The sequence below is a fragment of the Monodelphis domestica genome, chromosome 4 (assembly GCF_027887165.1).
Source record: "Monodelphis domestica isolate mMonDom1 chromosome 4, mMonDom1.pri, whole genome shotgun sequence".
Taxonomy (NCBI): Eukaryota; Metazoa; Chordata; class Mammalia; order Didelphimorphia; family Didelphidae; genus Monodelphis; species Monodelphis domestica.
The window spans coordinates 275595276-275618935 of record NC_077230.1 but is presented as its reverse complement, the minus strand read 5'-3'; the positions used below and the strand labels follow the sequence as shown (position 1 = coordinate 275618935).

General features: G+C 40.8%; 1 protein-coding gene and 1 long non-coding RNA gene across 3 annotated transcripts in view; one reads left to right on the top strand and one right to left on the bottom strand.

Moving 5' to 3' along the window:
• Positions 1–23660, top strand: part of KIRREL3 (kirre like nephrin family adhesion molecule 3) — a 779983-nt gene that overhangs the window by 605182 nt on the left and 151141 nt on the right. The gene's annotated exons all lie outside the window — the stretch shown is intronic.
• Positions 7024–9305, bottom strand: LOC130453795 (uncharacterized). Its single transcript, XR_008911351.1, has 3 exons — positions 8608–9305; positions 7377–7599; positions 7024–7235 (listed from the first exon to the last, which is right to left on the bottom strand). It is a non-coding gene; the product is annotated as an uncharacterized LOC130453795 (long non-coding RNA).

Sequence of the window (23660 nt, the reverse complement as noted above, 5' to 3'; positions counted from 1 at the left end):
TATAGTACTTTCTAGCTTGGGAAATCAAGGTTAGCTATGGTGGAATGAAAGGAATAGAAGCAAGAGAAATACACATTTGAATCCTTTCTCCAGCACTTACTATATATGTAAGCCTCAAAGGGCAGCTAGGTGGTTCAGTGGACAGAGCACCAGGCCTGGAAATGAGAGGTTCTAGGTTCAAATTTAGTCTCAGACACATCTTAGCTGTGTTGACCCTGGGCAAGTCACTTAACCCCCATTGCCTAGCCCTTACCACTCTTCTGCTTTGGAACCAGTACACAGTACTGATTCTAAGTCAGAAAGTGAGGGTTTGGGTTTTTTTAATTTTAATTTTTTTATTTTTAATTAAAGAGGTATGAAAGTTTCAGTTTCCATATTGGAAATATGAAGCAAATAATGCCTCTAGTGCCTACCAACCTCACAGAGCTACTGTGAAATGCTATAAAATTATCAGTTATTATTAATATTATTCTCCAGTCTCAGGTGTCGGGTCACCTGAAATTGGCCTTCTCCAATTCCTAGCATTTTTACTCATTTTGAAGCTATTCTGCAAGCTTGTAACACAACACTAACACCAAGTAATACTCTTACCCAATTAAAGGAACAGAAAGAGTAAGAAGAACTGAGTTCAAATCCCTCCTCGGCTAATTGCTTGGGCAAGTCATTAGCTTCTGAAACCCGTTTCCTTGCCTATAAAGTGAGGGGGATGGACAAAACGACCTCTGAAAGCCCTTCTCATTCTAAATCTATGATGCTATGAGTGAGAAGCATTATTTCATTTCTATCTGTATTTGTAAATACTTTGTTGAAGTTCAACTATACATGTGTGCTATTAAAATGCCTTCTAGAGGGTCCTCCTGTATAAAGAAGAAGGGTCTAGATGCTAGCTTGGCTTCATCCTTTGAGCCACATTATAGAGGATAAGAATTTTCTTCTGGAGACCAAGAGCTTATTCAACCTTTATTATTATTTCTCTTATTTTTATTATTCTTTTAACCTAAATTATTATTTTTTCCACCCTGACTGATTTTCTGCATATTCTGGGGCAAATCATTGGCCAGCTCTGTGCTCTGCTCGCTTCCATCTCTCTCTCCCTCCCTCCCTCCCTCCCTTGCAGGAACAGCTGTGAGGTTGTCTGCAAAATGCACTCCTGCCCGGGGAAGGAGAGGGAGAGAACTACAAGGTTACTTCTGACATCTCCACCCCCTAGGTCTGGATATTATTAACGCTATGGACAGTCGTAACCTCCCCTCCACCTGCTGTTGGAGCAAGCACTCAGCTAGCCTGCCAAGGAAAAGAGAGAGGAAGAAGGGATTGTGTGGTCCCGATTTGTATTCATAGGATCTTAGAACTAGGGTAGGAAGGAAACAGGGGCCATCGGGTCCAACCCCCTCATTTTACAGATGAGGAAACTGAGGCCCAAGGGGATATAAACAGGCTGCCCAAGGTCAAACAGGTAGCAAGACTTAAAGCAAGTTCCTCTGTCTGGAAAGAGCCAATCCTCTTTCCCTGGTCCTCGTCACCTCTCTTTCTTTCCTAATTTCTGTTCATCTGAGCTCAGAGGTTCATTCAGGAATAAGGATTAAAGCCTAAAGCTGCAGGGAAGAATTCCAGGCTCTTCTACTTCTCATAACCAGTCAACAAAGCGGAAGGCAGATGGTAGCTGAACTAGAATCCTAACCGCCTCTGTGCCTTCTCAGTTTAGACTCCATTCACCCACCTGCATTCGGACAGGATTCTTCTTCTAAAACAGATCAGTCCTGGGGCAGCTGGGTGGCTCAGTGGATGGAGAGCCAGGTCTAGAGATGGGAGGTCCTAGGTTCAAATCTGGCCTCAGACACTTCCCAACTGTGTGACCCTGGGCAAGTCACTTGACCCCCATTGCCTAGCCCTTACCACTCTTCTGCTTGGAACCAAGACACAGTATTGACTCCAAGACAGAAGGTAAGAATTAAAAAAAATTTTAATAATAAAATAAAATAGATCATCAGTCCTTGGGACAATCCTGAAACACTTATATTGGGGTAGGCTATCCACTTCCAAAGAAAGAACTGTTGGTGCCAAATGGATGTGGATCAAAGCATACTACCTTTCACATCAGTGTATTTTATGTTTTTATTTTGGGGTTTGAGTTTTATATGAGTGAGCTCTTACAACAATGACCAATATCATGCTTCACATGATAATAAAAATAAAAATTTAAAAAGCAATAAAATCAATATTTATTAGTAATAATCACTAACTCTCTTAACCATGGTAGTTAGATGCTATTATCATTCTAATTTTACAGATGAGGAAATTGAGGCAAATAAAGATTAAGTGACTTCACCAGGGTCACCTATTAGGGAGAATTTGAGTCTGGATTTTAACTTAAATCTTCTAACTCTACCTCCATAACTGTTCTGGTATTCTCCTTGAATTCATTCAGATCCCTCTAGCTGTGGGGACTAGGAGGAAGAGGAGGAAAAATCTGTTCTATTCAGAGAGTGGGTCAAACACTGAGGAAAACTGGGTGGCCAAAAGATACCCCAGTGATGAGCAAACCCAACCATGGGGGGTGGGGAGTCAGAAATATCAATGGGCCTCTCAACTGCTTCATCACAAGTTGAATAAGATGATCTCTGAGGTCCTCTCCACATCTGACATCCTTTGAGTCTCTGATCCTGTGAAGAAACAAGTCAGCAAAGGAGCCAGATTTAGAGGGTTGTTTGGGGAGAGATGGGAATGGATGGAGCAAAGTTGGAGGGAGAAAGGGCGTAGAGGTGGCCTCACCATCCTCAGCTTCAGTGGTTGTCACAAAAGGGCCTGGCATGAGGGTGGCTTTTACCTGAAAGGTCTGGGTCATTTGCCCCCCAAGCAAGCTCAACATATGGCCTTGGCCCTCTCCAGAGTTTATATATTGCCCTCTAAATGTGGGGTCTTCAGCATTTAAAAATGTTTTAATTGAAGATGGTGGGGACTTCCCAGAGCCAGATGGTGAATGGCTTTAAGATGCTAATATATGCTGGGCATTGCTGAAAAGAGAGAGAAGGTGAAGGGAATAAGGACCTAGGGTGCAAGGGGATAGCCCACCCCCTTCCTGGGGCCAGATTGGCAGACATGGAGCAAACAGTTGTGAGAAGCTGAGGACTTATGAAGGGAAAAAATAATAGCATGAGGGAAAGAAGTGAGAGACAGATAGACAGACAGACAGACAGACAGACAGACAGACAGACAGAGACAGACAGAGACAGAGAGAGAGAGAGGTGCACAGCTGGCTAGAAGAAGCTGTGACTAAGCAGAAGAAGGTGGGACAGAAACAAATACCGAGAAGGGAAGGGAAGGAGGGAGAGAGGAGAGAGAGAGAAGGAGAGGGGGGATGGAAGAAGGGAGAGGGGTGGGAAGGAGGGAGAGGCAGTGAGACAAAAAGAAAGAGGGAGACTGTGAGACAGACAGAAAGAATGAGTGAGATAGTGAAAGATAAAAACATAGAGAGAAAGAATGAGAGGGAGAGAGAGAGATTGAGAGAAGGAGGAAAACAAGAACAAAAAGAGATGGAGAGAATCCAGGATAAACATATCCAAAGAGAAGAATTGGGTAGGGAATAATCTGTTCCCCTAGTCCAGCCATCTTTACCACAAAATTACTAATTAATACTTATATAACCTTGGGCAAATCACTTAACCTACTGAACCTCAGTCTTGTCATTTAGAAAAGAAAATGGTTAGACTAAATGATCTCTAAACCCTCCTGGCTCTACATCCCAGTGTTCCAGCAGTTCTATGACTTTTGCATCCATACTGCCACAGTAGCTTTTCATAGCACTGACTACCAGCCCTGAAATTCCCACCATCAAAGACATTTCTCTGGGTTGAAAAAAGTAGCATTTGATTTATTGCCTCTAGAAGGCCACAGTAAAAGATCAATCTATTTCCAAAAAATGGTTTTGTGTAATCTGGGAAGGAAAAATTCAGAGTTCTAGATTAGGGGTGGCTAGATTGTGAAATAAATAAAGTACTGGACCTGGATTCAGACAAGTCCAAATTCAAATTCAAGCTCAAGTACTTATTAGTCATATGAGTCTTGGTGAGTCACTTAACTTCTGTCTGCCTCAGTGTCTTCATCTGAAAAGAGGGAAAATAACAGCTCCTACTTGCCAGAGTTGTTGTGAGGATCAAAGGAGATAATATTTGTAAAGCACTTTGCAAACTTTAAAGAGCTTTACAAATGCTAGTTATTTCTATTATTAATTAGCGAACAGAGAGCAGGGCCCTGAAAAGATGGGGACAGCTAAGTTTAATGGCAGCAGGGATGGCTTGCGGAGGGGAATAGATCTAGGTGGGGCATCAGAATAGGAGACCTAGAGGAGAGAAAGACAAATTAGGAAGGGAATGGAAGAGGCGATATGAAAGAGCTAAAAGGGAAGAGCATGATGAAAGAGGCCCCTCTGGTGGTCATTCTACCAGAGATTAGCTTCAGCTGCTTTACAGCTTTGGCTGGGCAGTGCTGGCTCTGGCCAGTGTCAAGGGCTCAGATATGCAGTGTCCTGATTCCATATACCTCCTTCCAAGCCTACTTGACGAGGAGCTATGCTCAGACACAACAAAAAGGCAGAAGAATCAACTACCCAAAGATAACCTGGGAGGGAATTGCCATATCTGTGTGGTATACCAGGAAGGGCTGCTTTGATTGTCCAATATTCCTGCCAGATCTGACCTCCTGTCTTCCCCAGATTTGCTCTGTGCTTTCCATGTTCTGTCCATCTTCGCTGTCTGGACTACCTCCCCAGAAACCCTGGACAACGTCTACCTCTTTTTCAAGGGGAAACTCAAATGCCATCTCCCCCATGAAGCCTTCCCTGATTCCCCAGATAGAAACAATCATTCTTCTCCTAAACTCACAGAGTACTGTGCACCCACTTCTTTGTGCTTCCACAACCTACTATGTACTAGTTTTTTTTGTGTAGTTGTCTCACCTTCCCTAATAGCATGACGTAGTAAGATAGACCCTTGTAGTGAAAGGAAGAGAACTGGCCTGTGCTCAGTGTCAAGGAGATTAATGGGTCCAGAGGGCATAAGTAAGCCTGGGAGGAAGGGCATTATCCAAGCTAAAAGTTCAGTCAGAGCTAAAAGTCTACAAGTGGGGTTGGTTAGGGAAGAAAATATCCCGAGAGCCAACGGTCCAAAGTATGTGTTGAAGAGAGGAGATGGAGGGGAGAGTAGCAGATATGGGGGAGACAGAGGGAGGAAGGAAGGAAGGAAGGAAGGAAGGAAGGAAGGAAGGAAGGAAGGAAGGAAGGAAGGAAGGAAGGAAGGAAGGAAGGAAGGAAGGAAGGAAGGAAGGAAGGAAGGAAGGAAGGAAGGAAGTGGGGCAGTGGAGAAAGTACTCACAGGCATGGCCAAGAAAATACTAGATGGGCAGATTTGCAGGCCCCGAGTGTCTGACGCTTTATTTCATCCAAGGACTTATCAGAGACATTCCGGGGTGGACTTGCGCTCCCCACACCCCTCCTCATGGCTCAGCAAAGGTCAGCTTGCTGTGGGCTCAGACATGCAGGGTAGAGGGTCACCATTGTGACTGCTGGCCCCCTCGGTGCTCAGTACATACAGTAGCCACAAATTCAACATTAGATGAATGAATGAACTCCAGAAATGAACAAGCGAATGTAAAACATTTTCCCAAGCCATATGTTCCCTTTCTAGCAGGCCCTGTGTGTTTCCTGGATTTTTGAAGAGGCTGTAATTCCTAGAAGCGTCTCCGCAAATACAGTGAGGCTTTTAGCACTAGCATGGGGGACAGGGCTAAATATGCCTTATTGCCCCTCTGATTAAGGGGGTCCGCCACAGACTCCGAAACCTTCAATTAAGGAAAGAGCTCAGCTCAGAACTTCATTTCTCATCTGGCTGAACTACTTAGAGCCTCCTCTGACTTTTCGATCCTGCCCCTCCATGTCCGGGCATCCCTGTTCCCCCTTTTCAGCCTTTTCTGTGCCATCTTCCCTCATTGGATTATAAGTTCCTTGAATGAAAAGACTGTCTTTCTTTCTCCATATTTCTATCCCCAGCTCTTAGCACAGAGCCTGGCATATAGAAGACAAAAGGTGTTTACTGACTGACTGACTAATATAGTAATAGGCTTCTAATAATAATAATTTTAATAATAATAGGCTAATAATAGGCTTTTGCTTTTTGGAATTTTTTTTAGAAGGACATCATTTGATCTACAATAGATCAGAAGCCATGTGATAAGAAGTCATGTTATAACCACATTTTTTTTTAACCCTTACCTTCTGTCTTAGATCAATACTTTACTTATTGGCTCCGGGAGGGGGGCAGGAAAGAAAATGAATCATGGAAACATGGAAAAATATTTTTTTTAAATAATCAATTCTGTATATTGGTTTTAAGGCAGAAGAGCTATAAGGGCTAGGCAATAGGAATTAAGTGACTTGCCCAGGGTCATGCAGCTAGGAAGTGACTGAGTTTTTTGAACCCAGGATCTTCTGCCTCTAAGGCCCCGCTCTCCCCACTGAGCCACCTCACTGCCCCCCAACAGAGGGTAGAAGTTTAAAAATAATAATAATATTCCTATTGATATAATATTATTTCTATTTTCTAGATGAGAATAATGAGGTTCAGAAAGAATAGGTAACTTGCCCCAGGTTACTTACCTGATTTCCAAATTAAAAAAATAATAATATAATATTCCTATTCAATAGACTCAGAAGCTAAGGCTTTCAGAGGTTATAAGTTGCCCACCTTGTAAGTGTCTGAAACAGGACATGAACTGATTTCTCCATCTGCGTTGGCTCTATTTACACCTGATTTATGGGGCCACCACTGGCTACAGCACTGCCAGCCCCCATCAGAAGAGTCATCTGCTCACCTTCTCGCTTACCTCTTCTATCTTGGGCAGCGTGCCAAGTCCCTGCAACTCTGTGGTTCAAGCTGTTTCTCGGACCATCTGACCACAGGCCCCAACTTCTGGGCCTGAGGGGCGCCATTCCGTCAAACAATTCAACAAGCATTCATTAAAAACCTACGATGTCCCAGACGCTGGGGATACACGGCTTAAAGAAGAAGCTAATCCTTGTCCTCCAGGAGTTTGCAATTTAATAAAGGCGATAGGGCCTGAGCAATTTGAAAATACATCTGATAGGATCTCTGAGCCTACCTGAAGTGCTCTCAGATAATCTGAAGAGGGACGGATCATTTCGTATGGGAAGATCAGGGAAGACGTCATGAGGATTGAGACTCCTGAGAAGAGAATCGGTGTGTCAGGCACCATGCTAGGCACCGGAGACACCAGTGAAAAATCAATCATTCTTATGCTCAAAAAGTGTACGTGCTCTCCGGGGAGATAGCTTGTACAAATATAAATATGCAAAGAATACCTACAAAATAAGCGCAAGGTAATTGGGGAAGGAGAGCACCAAAGGAAGGGGATGAGGAGAAACTTCATGGTGACGCTTGACCAGGGTCTTGAAGGAAGTGGCAGATTCTGTGAGGCAGAGACAAGGAGGGATGCCTTCGACAAGGAGAGTAGACAGCCAGGTCAAAGACAGAAGCAGGAAATGGAGTGACGTGTAAGGAATGGCACCAAAGCCAGTTTGACTAGACCCTACAGTATAGGAAAGGTAAAAAGGTGTGATGAGACTAGAGAAATAGGTTGGGGTCAGGCTGGGGAGGACTTTTTTTTTTAAATAAACCCTTACCTCCATCTTGGAAGCAATACTGTGTATTGGCTCCAAGGCAGAATAGTGTGTAAGAGCTAGGCAATGGGGGTTAAGTGACTTACCCAGGGTCACACAGCTGGGAAGTGTCTGAGACCAGATTTGAACCCAGGACCTCCCTTTTCTAGGCCTGGCTCTCCATCCACTGAGCTACCCAGCTGCTGTTGGGGAGGACTTTTAAAGCCAAACAAAGGATCTTGTATTTGTCTTAAAAGTAATAGGGATCCTTTGAAGTTTATAAAGGAGGGGGATAAAAAAGGACTTAAGTTAGTAGAGAGAAGGGTTTATGTTCCTAGGCATAAAAATGCCCAGAAGGGGGAGAATGTGTAATGAAATGAGAAATTATTCAAAAAGTTCAGTTTGAATAGCACATAGAATACTGAAAGGGAGTAATAGAAAAGGATGCTCTCTCCTCTTGTTTTATACTGTAAAAATGGAGGTTCCTGAGTTAAAAATAAAGGTTCACTCCACTGATTTTGAGAGTACATCAGTGGAGTAATCAGAGGGCTTCTGGAGAAGGGCATGTATACGAGGGAGAGAGCTAAGGCTTGAATGGACTCTCTGCCCTCCTCTCACCTCTCCTAAGAGAGGGGCAGTTGTCAGTTATTACACAAGGTATATTGAGGTTTCCTGAGAAAAGGGGTGGTCAAGAGTTGAGGACACGTCAGCCCTTATCAGCTAAACCCAAGGATGGCCTCAGTTCCTCCGGCACAGAGAGTCTTTGCCTCAGCAGGGGATGGTCCTGGTGACTCTCTGTTGATCTTGGATCAGATACCTATTCAAATATAATCAAGAGGCCTGGCAAAATCTGACTGCTGTTGTAAGATGTAATGAAGCATCTATAGGTAAACTGAGTGATGGAAAGTAGGAAAATATTTTCCTACACAGTCTCTCACCTGAGCACTGAGTTTTCTCAGACTTGGGTTTCACCATCAACTAAACAATCCCACTATTATTTTATGTATCTATCTGGCCTAAAGAAACTATAAAGAGATAGGTGTAAGAAGGCAGGAAGGGGCAAGGGAGCTGGGCTCTCTCCTCCATGAGTCCACAGTCCCCCTTTGGGGTTTGAGGTATCTTCTCAGTGGAGAGATGCTGGAGATATCAGACAGATGACAGGTTTGTGGGAGAATTTGAATGAAGGAACTAGATATTCTCTGGTGGCTCTTGGTGAAATCCTCAGCTCAGGAACAGGTCTTGTCAGGTCAAGGACTCAGCTCAAAAAGCCAAGAATTCCCTGTAGATCTTCCTCAGGTCAGTTTCCTTTCCCAGAATCCTTTGCTCTCCAACCTACGCTTTCTTCCCCTCGGCCCTCATGCCAACGTTCCAAAAATCTTCTCTCTTGAACCGGTCATTACACTACTGTTAAATTTAATTGTTCTTGGACCCTGAATATTTATATAGGTGGTCACCAGGAATTTAATTTCTAAATCCCAAAATGAATTACTAAAGAAAATTGAATTTATGGTAGTTCATTCTACAATAGAGGAAAGATTTTCAGGAAAGAGAGAGAGTGAGAGAGAGAGAGAGAGAGAGAGAGAGAGAGAGAGAGAGAGAGAGAGAGAGGAAACTCCAGCTTCCTCTGAGCCAGGTAGAAATACTAAGGCCCTAATCAGGGGCCTTTCTCAGAGGTTTAGGCAAGGTCACTAAGTCAGCCTTTCACTCACCAATGGTGACCGTCTAAAAGGAAAAGCAGTCTGAGGTCTCCTGCATGAGTTTCTCCAAGGGTCCAGTTCCTCCAGTCCAACTCTGAGTCAGAGATCCTCCATCCAACTCGAATATCTAATCAAATATATCTTCTGGCCTCTGGTCCTCTTTTTAAAGATCTTTTTCTCTTGTGTCACCTCCCCTAAATTTCACATCTAGCAATCACAGCAGATGCTTTTCTCCAGGACTGTCCATGCTTTAGTTCACACCTTGTTTGGTTAGATTATATCTTTTGAGGTTACTTAACACCTTTTTTTGTTTAGTTCATCTTTTGTAGTTACTTAACACCTTTTTGTAGTTAAAATGGGTAGATCTACTTAAAATACTGTTATCACCTTTTGGGGATTAAAATCTAAAAATTGTGCATTACAATTTAATCTTCACAATAAAGGAAGAGCTAAGTATCTTCATTGTTACAATCAGGAGATAGCTAAATCCAGTTTTCACACTACCCATGAGGCTCTTTTCACCATCACCATCCTTATTACAAACCTGAAATCAAAAAGAAACTCAATTTTTGGACCTTCAAAAAAGACTCTTGTTTCTTTCATGGGGTTTGAAGGACACAGAAAGCTCTCCTCACTTATCATTTAATCCTAATAATGCTTTCCTTTTTGCCATCTCCTCATAATTTAGACAACATCAGCAGATGGCCCAGATCATACTTCCACACCCAGCTCAGCCAGGAGCCAGCTGGCCTGGTATTCAGGAGATATAAGTGGCCTCAGGACAGGGCCAGAGAAGACTGGTAGGAGGGAGGGAAGGTGAATTGCATGAATACAAAATGGGAGAGTCAGCTATGCAATAGTCCTCTGATAAAGATCTGGGGTTTCCAGTAGACCAGAAGCATCATGAGACAGTTGGTCAGCTCTGTAGTGAGGCAGCTGGATTACTGGTAGAATGTTAGACAAGGAGGCTCATGACACAGTGATTCTCTTCTCAGGGGTCTCAACTCTCATGAAGACTTTCCTGATCTTCCCATATAAAATGATCCATCCCTTAACTAGGAATAAAATAATTTTTGAATTATAGAATATTTACATTGTAAACAATTGACATGTATTGTGCCAAGGATACTATATAGAAGGGGTATCCTATTGTTTGCTTTTCTCAATGAGCGAGGAAGGTGCTGTAGGGAGAGAGAGACTTTGGAAATGAAAATTTATTAGATGAATGTTTTAAAAGATAACATTAAATAAATTAAAAATCAGCATGTGATCCCAAGTCACTAACCTTCAAGTTCTTCATCTGCAAAATGGGCATAATACTCACAAGTGCCTCCCAGTGCTGCCAGGAGGATCAAGTAATATACTTAATTTGCTTTGGAAGCATTAAAGTGCTATATAAATTTTTAATATTGTTATTATTATGTGACAAAAAATGCTACAGCAATGTTTCATGCCATTATTAGAAATCTGAGGCCAAACAAAATAGAGGAAGTAGGTGATAATCTTATTGTACTACACCCTGATGAGATTTTCCCACTGAAATATGGTATCCTGTTTTATGGGCACATATTGTGCAGGACTCTGAAAGGCTGGAGGACCACCAGGATGCTATAGGACATATTGCATACCCATGGTGTGATAATATTGCACCCCCATTACTCTAGCATTCAGGAGTCTCCTTTTCCTTTTCCTGTTATTTCTTTCTTGGGGCCCCTGCTATATAGCATCCTTGGCACAATGTATGTCAATTGTTTATGATATAAATGTTCTATAATGCAAAAATTCTTTTACTCCCAGATCCTAGAAGGTTGAGATTGGGTCTTATTCATCTTCATCATCCTCTACTCATAGTAGGTCCCGGGTAAAGATTTTCTAAATGAATGAATGAATCTCAGGAGACAAACTATATACAAGTAAGCAAATTTCAAGTACAGAATAAGGAGTCTTGTAATATGATTCTTTCTGATGTTGCTTGACATAATAAAGAGGCTTTTCTCAGATGCCTACAGTTTTACTTTCTAACTCTATTAATAGTGCTTTGATAATTATTGAGCTTTTTACTTACATTTTCTAAAATTTAATTCTAAAAAAGATCCAATGTAGGCAGTACAAGTATTAATAGCTCCAATTTATAAATGAGAAAACTGAAGCTCAGTGGGGTTAAATGATTCACCACAGTCACACAGTAAATGACACCAATGTGAAGTTCCTGAGGAAGCAATTTTCTTTCCTTCTGCTTTCTCCAGACATTACCCTCAAGTTCAGGACACACTCTTCTCTAACGATGACAGAGCCACAATATGGCCCCAGTATCCTACCCCAACAGATAATCTCCATGAATCCATCTTTATCTTTCCTTACCATTCTCTGTGTGCCTGGACAAGTTCTGTTCAGTGGAATTTGTCTATCTTTAATCCTTCTCTTGCCTCTGGTTAGTTAACATGTTCCTTGATAGCTCTCTCTGCAACCCTACAATGGCAAAGATTTCCTTGCAATGTCTCACATACCCTTTGGGGCAGCTAGGTTGTACAATGGTTAGAGGATTGGCCTTGAATTTAGAGAGATTGAGCTCAAATCCATCCTCAAACATTTACTAATTAATGCAACCCTGGGCAAATTATTTCACTTCTTTCTGCCTCAGTTTCCTCACCTATCAAATAGAAATAATAAATAGTTTATCCTTCAAAGAGTTGTTGTGAAGATCATATTAGATAACATTTGTGAAGTGCTTAGCACAAGGCCTAGCACTAGTACTTAATAAGTACTTATTCCTTTTCTCCTTCTCCCCCTTTTAAGACACACTACTGCCTACCACATCCCCACTTTTCTGATCTTCCACTTTCCCTAACCTACCTTTATTATTTCCTCTTTTCCCTGCTCCAATAACTTGCCAAGCAGACATTCATTGATACTGCATCAACATACTCTGTTCATTCAACAATGCTTAATTCGTACAAAAATAAAAATATCTGAAATCCACATTTACTTTACAGTTAAGACAATCCCAGATGCAGTGGGATACTGTTGAGTCCACATATATTTGGGCTCTGAGGTATCGTCATGTTAGCAGAGGGCCAGGCATTACGGGATATCTAAAATAAGTATTGATGCAAATATATGCACATGAATAATCCTTGAAAGTACTGGCAAATTAAGGACCAAAGGGTGTGGAACAGACAGTAAGTGCTATAGGAATTCTGTCAGAATCATAGAATTAAAGTACCTAAAAGTCACAATGGTTTGTAGGGAACCCCTAAGCCAAATTTCGAGACAGTATATGAATGTTATCCACAACATCCCTAAGAGGTAGGCAGGACATACTTCACAGGTGACAAGAGATAAAGGCAAAGACTTCATGGAGAAGGTTGGAATTGCATTGGACCTGGAAGGATGAGTAAGATTGGGATGAGAAGAGAGAAGAGGAGAGATGTGGCTAGATAACAGGTTATCTAATAATGACTGTGGAGTTTTAATGAGCTTCAAGTACAGTATGAGTTACAAGGATGATACTAACAGCCCCAAAAACCTCACCTCTGCTCTGTTCAAACTACATAGAGTTATGGTACTCTATTCTGAGCAGTTTAGAAAAATGTATTGATAAGCTGGAGCAGTAGCCAGGTGGTGTGAAGTGCCATGCCTGGAGTCAAGTAGACTCACCTTCTGAGTTCAAATCTAGCCTCAGACATTTACTAGCTGTGTAGCTAACAATGCAAGTTACTTACCCTGTTGCCTCTGTTTCCTCATCTGTAAAATGTGCTAGAGAAGATAATAGCAAACCACTCGAGTATCTTTGTCAAGAAAACCCCCAAATGGGGTTACAAAGAGTCTGATATGACTCAATAACAACAAGCTAGAGAAGGTCCAAAGGAAAGGAATTAGTAATGTTAAGGACTTTGAATTCCTCTCACATGAAAATCTAAAGGAACTAGAGATATGAAAAGAGAAAATTTAGTGAAAACATGATAACTCTAAAATTTGAAGCATTTGAAGGACTCTCTTGGAAAAAGAAGAATTAATTATATTCTGTGTGTCCCCAAAAGGCAAAATAAGGAGAAAATAATGGAAAATGCAGCCTCAGATTTAGGTTAGTTAAGTAAAATCTTCATAACAACTAGAAATGCCCTATTGTGGGATGGAAGATAATGGGTTCTCTCTCCTTAGAGATCTTCAATTTATTTGGTGTATTATAATGGAGATTCCTTTTAGGTACAGGTTATACTAGACAACCACTGAGGTCTCTTCCAACTATACAATTGTATGATTCTAAAACTCTACTATGGTCTCAAGAGGTCATAGGCTTCTGAGATGGGATTCGGATGCAGGCAACTTGAGGTCTCAGTTTCTATCCACTTTACCATGGTGCCCCTCTACAAGAAACAAGAATAGATCCTTGAGGGAGACACACAGTTAGAAGGTAAGAGATGGATCACAGTCCAGCAAAGAGACAGAAAACATGGAAGAGGAAAACCAGGAAAGACCAGTGCAATGGAATTTAAGAGAAGAGAGAGTATCTTGGAAGAGGAGGTAGTCAAGAGGCAAGTTCTACAAAGAAGTCAAGTAGGCTGACTAAGAAAAGGCTATCAAATTTAAGTAGCATGATAACATTGGAGAAAGTGGCTTCAGTTGAAGGTTGGGGATGGAAACTTATATGGTATGAGTTTGGGAAATGAAATGAGTGGGAGTTGAAGGCCTGGTCCTGACTGACAAGGAGATACAGTTTAGTAATCCAAATGGAAATGTTCATTAGATAGTTGGAAATATGGAACAGAAGCCTCAGGATAAGTCTCAAATGATCATGGGGATATTGAGAAAATGAATGAAAGGGATGTTTCTGTTCACAGTTATCCTTTCATGTTAACAAAGATTGAAATGTGGTGTTTAAAAGCAAATGAAATCTGATTGAAAAGGAAAACCATCAATAGAGCAGTGACTCAGAGAGGAAAGAATGATTTGTTGTAAATAACGTCCTTTTGTACCTTTTTTAAACTCCCCCATGCATTCATCTCCCCCGGAAACATCTTTTCAATATAAAAATCATGTAGCATCAAATGAGATAACCAATGTAAGTACACTTAGGAATGCTTTTATGAGTTTTTACAAAGATTCCTTTGGAAAATGTCTAATCCTACACCAATATATCTCTTCTCCATTTTCCTTCTTCCCTCAGCCTCTTTTACCATGGATCCTGTTCATAGTTTAGATGGTTCTAATGCCCATTCCCCTAATTCCAATACCTAAGTTTTCTCTCTGGTTTTCATTACCCCAGGATGACCAGACATATTTGATTCTTCATTGTCTCGTTCAGCTAAAGAGTCAGTGTGGGGGTCTTCTTCAGTAGCCCTTCCTTTAAGTTATCTAATATCATGTTTAGGAGGCCCCATTGCTTAGTTCCAGAGTCAGAACCCAAGTTTCCTGAAAACCACCCCAGTGCCCATCCCTGACACTAAAAAAGTTTGTTGGCAGCTCATGAGTCTAGGAGAAATATCAGTATTAAAATAGATGCCTACACCACCACCTCTACCCATTACCAATAAGTCAAATTCATGACAGAGATCACAGTGAAACAGCAGGAGCTCCAGACCATAGATGCAGAGCATAAAACAACCAGTTCCTAGAAAACTTTGCCCATCACTTAGTCACAAGTAAATGAATCAGCCTGAATCAGTCAATAAGAATCTGATTTTTTTTAATTTTTATCTTCTTTCTTAGAATCAATACTAGCCATTCCAAGGCAGAAGAGTGGTAAGGGCTAGGCCACTAGGATTAAGTGACTTGCCCAAACTCACACAGCTAGGAAGTGTCTGAGGCCATATTTGAACCCAGGACCTCCTGTCTGCAGGTCTGATGCTCTATCCACTGAGCCACCTAGTGGCTTGATCAGCATATATTGATATGCTCTCTGTGTGCCAGGCAATGTGCTAAATGCTACCTATACAAAGGAAAGGCAAAAACAGTCCCTGCTCTAAAGGAAAGAAACAGCATGTAAACAAGGTACATATGAGAGACACACAGAAGGGCAGCCTGGAGAGATGGATGGTATAAATGCAGAGCAAAGGATGGCATCCACATAATTGGTGCAGTTAGAATCATGTTCTCAAAGCTGCCCTTTCCACTGGAGACACTTAGCCCAGGCCTGTAAGTACCCACAACGAAGACTCCCCTTAAGCACTGGAGATCTGATGGCTCATCTGTCTGAGAAACCCTGTTACAGAGCACAAACTCTGTCTTCTTGCCTCTAGATCTCCCATGCAGAACTGTATGTTCCAGGAAGTTTCCCTCCTAAGATATTTTCTTCTTGTCTCTCCAAAGGCACATCCTGTTTTTGTATCCCCAAGCAAGTAGTGACTTCACTAGGTTATGACTATCTGTAGGAGGAGGGAAGAAACTAGAGAAATTGTCAGAGATTATCTGACTACTTCAGAGGGATAACTTTTCAGAGCCAGTCCCAGACTAGAATCCCACCTGAGGCTCTCCTCTCAAAGGATGAATCTGTAATAGATAGATATTTCAGGGGGTGTATATTGACAGAATATTCATTTTGACTAAGCTTTTGTCCTCAACTTTCTGTCTTGCACACATGCCTCCTCCACAAAACCCAGGAAGAAAGCAATATCCCTGAACACACCACCCTCAATACTATCTCTACCACTATCTTCCTCACCCAGCATCACATGCTCCTTAAGCTAAAGGAAGGGAGGCAGTGGGGGGGGGGGGGGGGGAGCTGGCTCATCTCTGATGGCAATTAACCAACACCATTCCTCCATAATGGACATTTTCGGAGGGTGCGGACAGCACTTTTGTTTTGTGCCTTCTCATTACAACTCCCGCAGCTCCCAACTGACAACCCGATAATTCTCTCCAATAACACAATCTTTGGCGGCTATTGCCGTAGTCTGACACCATCTATCTTGCTGAGGCTGCCTTGAGAGTTATTGAAATTAAGGAGTGAGCTATGAAATTATCATTAAGATGATGAGGAAAGGGAATGAAAAAAGAATATTTCCACTCTTCTGTCTCTCCTATTCCTATTCTTCTCCACCCCTTCCACTGTCTAGTTCTCTCTCCTGATTTGTCTGTCAATGGCTCTCACTCTCTGTGTATCACTAATTTGCTCTCTCTCTGACTCTCCCTCCCTCCCTCTCCCTCTCCCTCTCCCTCTCCCTCTCCCTCTCCCTCTCCCTCTCCCTCTCCCTCTCCCTCTCCCTCCCTCCCTCTCTCTCTCTCTCTCTCTCTCTCTCTCTCTCTCTCTCTCTCTCTCTCTCTCTCTCTCTCTCTCTCTCTCTGTCTCTCTCTGTCTCTCTCTGTCTCTCTCTCTCTCTCTCTCTCTCTCTCTCTCTCTCTCTCTCTCTCTCTCTCTCTCTCTCCATCTTCCCTAACTCCCTCCTTTTTATTTTGGCCCCAAAAGCATTGTCACATTATAACCCTGAACTTGAAGAGACAGAAGAACTTTAAAAAAACTACCCCATGCAGCTGATTAAAATGTCCTATGAAATCTAATTTGTAAAGCTTAAATCAGAATAAAAAGTGTTACTCCCAACATTCAGGGCCAATTTGATTTTTAATGAGACTCCTCAGAAACCCAGCCAAAACTGCATCAGGTTGGGAACTCAGCCACCTTCCTGCCTTCTGTAAACCCATTTAATATTAACAATGATAAGAATAATAAAAATAGTAGCTAGTATTTATATAGTGCCTGATATGTACCAGGCACTGTGCTAAAAACTTTGCACATATGTCATTTGATCTTTACATTGCCCTTGGGAGTTAAGTGCTATTATCTCCACTTCACAGTTGTGGAAACTGAGGCAAACAGGGATTAAATAACTTGCCCAGGGTCATGTAGCTAATGACAATAATAATAATCATAGCTAACATTTATAAAATGCTATCTATTTGCCACCCATTGCACTGTCATTTTACAATTATTATCTCATTTTATTCTCATAACAAATCTGCAACATAGGTGCTTTTATTTTCCCCATTTAACACATAAAGAAACTGAGGCAAACAGGTTAAATGACTTGCCCACAGTCATACAACTAGTAAGCCCCTAAAGCTGAATTTGAACTAAAGTTTTTCTGACTCCAGACCCAGCACTCTTTCCACTGGACCACCTTGCTACTGTGAAGATTGGATTTGTCTATCTCCTGATTGAATAATGAAGGTACTTAGCTCTTCACAAGAAAGGAAGAGCTAAGTACCTTCATTTTACCATCAGGAGACAGCTAAATCCAATCTTCACAATCCCCCCTGATGATCATTGGGAAACTAGTCTCCCCATTGATCATTTAATATAATCATCTTATACCCCTAAAAACTATAGATATAGAGCTAAGTACCTTCATTGTTCAGTCAGGAGATAGCCAAGTCCAATCTTCACACTACCGTCAGTTCATTTCTACTCTTGAGTACTCAATCCCTTCACTACTCTCACTTTTAATCTCCTTCTAGTGTCACCCAAAGTTTTCTCCCTTCTCTAGATTGCCTATTGTGCATATTCTGGGTGCTGCAATAACAGCTTTGTACTTTCAGGATGATCTGATCCTATAAGACACTCCCTTGCTAAAAGCAATAAAATAATGCAGATATTTCTTGGGATGGAAGGAAGATGGAGAGCAAAAGTATTGAAAGAAGCCAGATACACAATGGCAAATCTGCCCCACATTTGCTACTCTTCTTATTATCCTGGTATCATAGAAAGAACTATGGCTTTGGAGTTAGGAGACCTGAATATATGTATTGGCTTCAGCCCTTACTAGCTATGATAAGACTTTGATCAAGTCATGCAATTGCTCTGAGCCTCACTTTCCCCCAGGAACCTCTCTCTGATACCAATCCTGCTCACAGAGTTGAAACATAAATCCTAACACTCCTATCCTCATGAGGTAGTGAGTTACCCATCCATCCTAGATGTTCAAAGCAGTAGCTGCATAACCACTTTGTCAAATCAGTAGAATAATCCCTACTCTGCCCTTATCATATAATTGTTGGGAGCTTCAAATTAGATAATGTATATAAAACATTTCATAACCATTAATTTCAATGTGTGACATTATCTCATCAGGATTCTTATTATCAATCAATCAATAACATTTATTAAGCACCTACTATTTTCCAGGCCATATGATAAGCACTTGTCATTATTATATGACCATATGTGGACAGAATGTATTTCTCTTATTCAAATGTGAACACCCAGAGGCCAAGGTCAATTTTTCCTCCTTCCTCCATAACTCCATACTAACTCTGCACATAGAAGTTGCCACAGAAAATTTTTGGTCCACTGACTGTCCAAAATGGCTTAAAGGCAACCCTGCCTGGTGGTCACAGGAGATAAGGTGAGGGCACAGAGAAAGACCAAGTGATATTTCCACCTAATACACCCATAAATTTTTTATTGTATCATCTGTAGAGACACAGGAGAGTTCCAACATGACCTTACATTGACTGCAAAGCCCCTCCTGCCCAACATATAGCTGAGTCACTAGATTGGTTTCTGTGCCACAAGGCATTTACTAGGGATGACACAGTTCAACCTTCCTTCCTTATATTGGTTATTGTACCACTTCCAGTTGGAACCTCTCTCTGGTACCAGTCCTTCTCAGAGTTTTAACATAACTCCTAGTATTCCCATCCTCAAAAGGTAGTGAGTTACCCATCTATCATGGCAGATGTTCAAAGCAGTAGCTACATGACCACTTACTAGGGATACTTTAGAGGTAAGAGGTTATACCAGATGACCTTTGGTGCCTGTACCAATTTCCAAAATTATAGGATAATAAGTAAGATTCAATTCATGTCCTCATGAGTCTTATAATCTAGTTAAGTGGACATGACACACGAAAATAACCACAAATCATAATATATATATTGAATAGGTATAAAACACTTTGTATTCTGAGGTCTAAAGTGGGAAGTATTGACTTGATGGCAGGAAGACCAAAAAGAAGTGAGATTAGAGTTGGAATTTAAAGGATGGATAGGAACTCAATAGGCAAAAGAAGAAAAGTCAGATCAGGAGGAGCTGTTGCAGATAAAAGGAAAAGCATGAACAAAGACATAGAGAGAGAAAAACAAAGAGCATGCTGGGGATGGGGGTACAAAAATCTATCCAGTGTGGCTAGAGAATAAAGCATGTAGAGAGGGAAGTAATCACAAGTAAGGTTTAAAGAGTAAGAGATGGCTTTGATGATTTCGGGTCAGTAGAGCCAGATGGACCACATCCTCAGGTACTGAAAAATTTGGCAGATGTGATGACTAAGCCATTCTCAGTGATCTTGGAAAGATCATGAAACAAGGGTCAGGTACCACAGGATTGGAAAAGGGCAAATGTTGTCCTGATTTTCAAAACAAGAAACAGGAGTTGGTGGAGGAGGGAAAATGGACTCTACCAAAAATAGGTCAGTGAGCTTGACTTCGGTCCTTATCAAAATCCTAAAATGTATTTTTAAAAACATTGTTAGTGTATCCTGGAAAAAAGTGATAATCACAAGAAGAACATTGAGCTAAGTATAATAAAAATGAAATGTAATAACAATTAGATTCTTACAATTGTTTTTAGAAAATCAACTTCAGAAATAAAAGATTAGGGAGCCATTATGGCTAAATAGAAGTTTGGAAGAGATTTGGGTGTTTTATTAAACTGTACACTCAGTATAAGTCAGCAATGTGCCAACCTAAAATGCATTTAAGACTGCACTGACACCAGGCTTGGAGACAGGAAATCTCAGGTTCAAATCTGGCATCAGAAACCTCCAAGCTGTGTGACCTTCGGCAAGTTACTTAACCCCAATTGCCTAACCCTTCTCTCTTCTGCCTTGGAACCAATAGATAGTATCTATTCCAAGAGAGAAGGTAAGGATTTTTTTTCAAAAAAAAATTTTAAAAGACTGCAATGAGAAAGGAGAATGTTCAGGACTAGGGAGGTAGTAGTGTCATAGATGCTGTCCTGGTCTCTCACCACATCTGGAGTGTGAAACTCAGTTCTGAATGCCTTCTTATAGGAAAGATATTGAAAATCTAGAAGAAAATCTAGAAAAGAATGAATAAGATGGATAAATGCCCAGAGTTAGTGCAATATAAGGATCTGTTGAAGAAAGTGGGAATGTTTAGCTTGAAGAAAAGCAGAATTAAACAGGATGTGATTTGTTGTTGTTCAGTCATTTTTCATTTGTGACTGATTCTTCATGACTCCGTTTGAGGTTTTTTCCTGGCAAAAAAAAACTGGAGTGTACTTATTTAGTGCCATACCCATCAAACTACCTAAAAACCTTTTTACTGAATTAGAAAAAAAATTAAAAAGTTCATTTGGAATAACAAAATATCAAGGATATCTAGGGAAATAATGAAAAAAATGTGATGGAAGGGAGCCTAGAAGTACCAGGTCTCAAACTATACTATAAAGCAGTGGTCATCAAAACTATATGGTACTGGCTAAGAGACAGAAGGGAGGATCAGTGGAATAGACTTGGGGTAAGTGACCTCAGCAAGACAGCCTATGATAAGCCCAAAGATCCCAACTTTGGGGACAAAAATCTGATATTTGATAAAAACTGCTAGGAAAATTGGAAGACAGTGTGGGAGAGATTAGGTTTGTATCAACATCTCACACCCTACACCAAGATAAACTCAGAACAGGTGAATGATTTTAATATAAAGAAGGAAACTATAAGTAAATTAGGTGAACACAGAATAGTATACTTGTCAGATCTTTGGGAAAGGAAAAATTTTAAGACCAAGCAAGAGTTGGGAAAAAATTACAAAATGTAAAGTAAATAATTTTGATTACATTAAATTAAAAAGATTTTGTATAAATAAAACCAATGCAACCAAAATTAGAAGGGAAGCAACAAATTGGGAAAAACTCTTTATAATAAAAATCTCTAACAAAGGTCTAATTACTCAAATTTACAAAGAGCTAAATCAATTGTTCAAAAAAGCAAGCCATTCCCCAATTGATAAATGGGCAAGGGACACGAATAGGCAATTTTCAGTTAAAGAAATGAAAACTATTAATATGCACATGAAAAAGTGTTCTAAATCTCTTATAATTAGAGAGATGCAAATCAAAACAACTCTGAGGTACCACCTCACACATAGCAGATTGGCTAACATGACAGCAAAGGAAAGTAATGAATGCTGGAGGGGATGTGGCAAAGTTGGGACATTAATGCATTGCTGGTGAAGTTGTGAATTGATCCAACCATTCTGAAGGCCAATTTGAAACTATGCCCAAATGGTGCTGAAAGACTGTTTACCCTTTGACCGAGCATATCACTGCTGGGTTTGTACCCCAAAGAGATAATAAGGGAAAAGACTTGTATTAGAATATTCATAGCTGTGCTCTTTGTCATGGCAAAAAATTGGAAAATGAGGGGATGCCCTTCAATTGGGGAACGGCTAAATAAATTGTGGTATATGTTGGTGAGGGAATACTATTGTGCTCAAAGGAATAATGAACTGGGGGAATTCCATGGGAACTGGAATGACCTCCAGGAAGTGATGCAGAGAGAAAGGAGCAGAACCAGGAGAACATTGTACACAGAGACTGATACAATGTGGTACAATCGAATGTAATGGTCTTCTCCATTAGTGGCAATGCAGTGATCCTGAACAACTTGGAGGAACCTACAAGGAAAACCACTATCCACATCCAGAGGAAACACAGTGGGAGTTGAAACACAGAAGAAAAACAACTGCTTGGTCACATGGGTCGATGGGGATATGATTGGGGATGTAGACTCTAAATGAACATCCTAGCGCAAACATCAACAACATGGAAATAGGTTTTGATCAAGGACACATGTAAAACCCATTGGAATTGGGTCTTGGCTATGGAAAGGGGTGGTGGGAGGGGAGAGAAAAAATATGATTTTTGTAACCAAGTAAAAATGTTCTAAATTGACTAAATAAAGTTTTCAAAAAAAATACTGGAGTGCTTTGCCATTTCTTTCTCTGGCTCATTTTACAGTTAAGGAAACTGAGGAAAGCAGGGGGAAGTGACTTGCCCAGGGTCACATGGCTAGTAAGTATCTTAGGACAGAATTTAACTCAGAAAGACTCATCTTCCTGACTCTAAACCCAGAACTCCATCCACTACGTCACCTAGCTGCCTGAGGAGATGATAGTTGTCTTCAGTTTTTAGCAAGTCTGTCACAGTGATGAAGGAACATGTTTATTTTGCCTTGCCCTAGAGGGCAGAAATAGGACAAATGGGTAAAAGTTACAAACAGCCAATTTTAGATTTGATGTCATAACTGATATTTATATAGCACTTTACTGTTTGCAAAGAACTTTATACACATCTCATTTTAGCCTCACAAAAATCCTGTGAAATAAATACTGCATGTATTATTTGAGAGGATGAGGAAATAGTGAGACTAAAAGAAAAGTAAGTGATAAGCCAGTGATGACTGGGCTACTAACTATCAGAGGTGGGTTTTAAACCAGATTTGCCTAACAAACCCAGAACTCTATTCACCCTGCCTCTTTTTTTAAGGATAAACTTCCTAAGAATTTCCTAAGAAATTCCTAAGAGCTATTCGAAAGTCTACTGGGCTTCCTTGGAAGACTGTAGGTTTCTCCTCACTAGAAGTCTTCAGGGAAAGGTCACCAAAGCATATGGTAGAAGGAATACTTAGTCGGTTTACATTGACCAAAATGGCATCTGAGGTCCTTTCCAACTCTGATTTTATGATACAGAGAAAGTATCATGGCACCAGATTGTGGAGGACATTGGAATTCAGGCAAAGGCACTTCAACATTATAGTCAATAGGGAACAACTTGATATTATTGAGAAAAGGACTTCATATGATCTCTCTAGCTTCTTTAGAAGATTAGTCTGGCAGTGATATGAAAGATGAATTGGAAGGAGAAAAAATGGAGGCTGGCAAGTCTCTTGAGTATATGCTAATAATCCAAATGAGCAATTATAAAGGTCTGAATTAAGCTGGTGGCAGCCAGTAGAGAAAGGGAGATGAGTTTAATACATATAATGGGAGTAGAATCAGCAAGCACTTAGTAAATGAATAGATACGAGAAATGAAGGAAAAAGAAGAACCAAGGACACCAAGGTTTTCAGCATGGGAGGCGGAGCAAATGGTGGTACTACTGACAAAAACAATAATGTAAGGAGGATAAACAAATTTAGAGGGGAAAAAATAATGAGTTCAGTTTTGAACATGTTGTTTTTGAAGTGCAGGTGGACCACAGAGGTGGAAATGTCAATTCACAGCTCAGAAGAGAGGTCAAAACAGAAAATATAGTTTGAGGAGCCTCTGAATAGTAGGGGTTG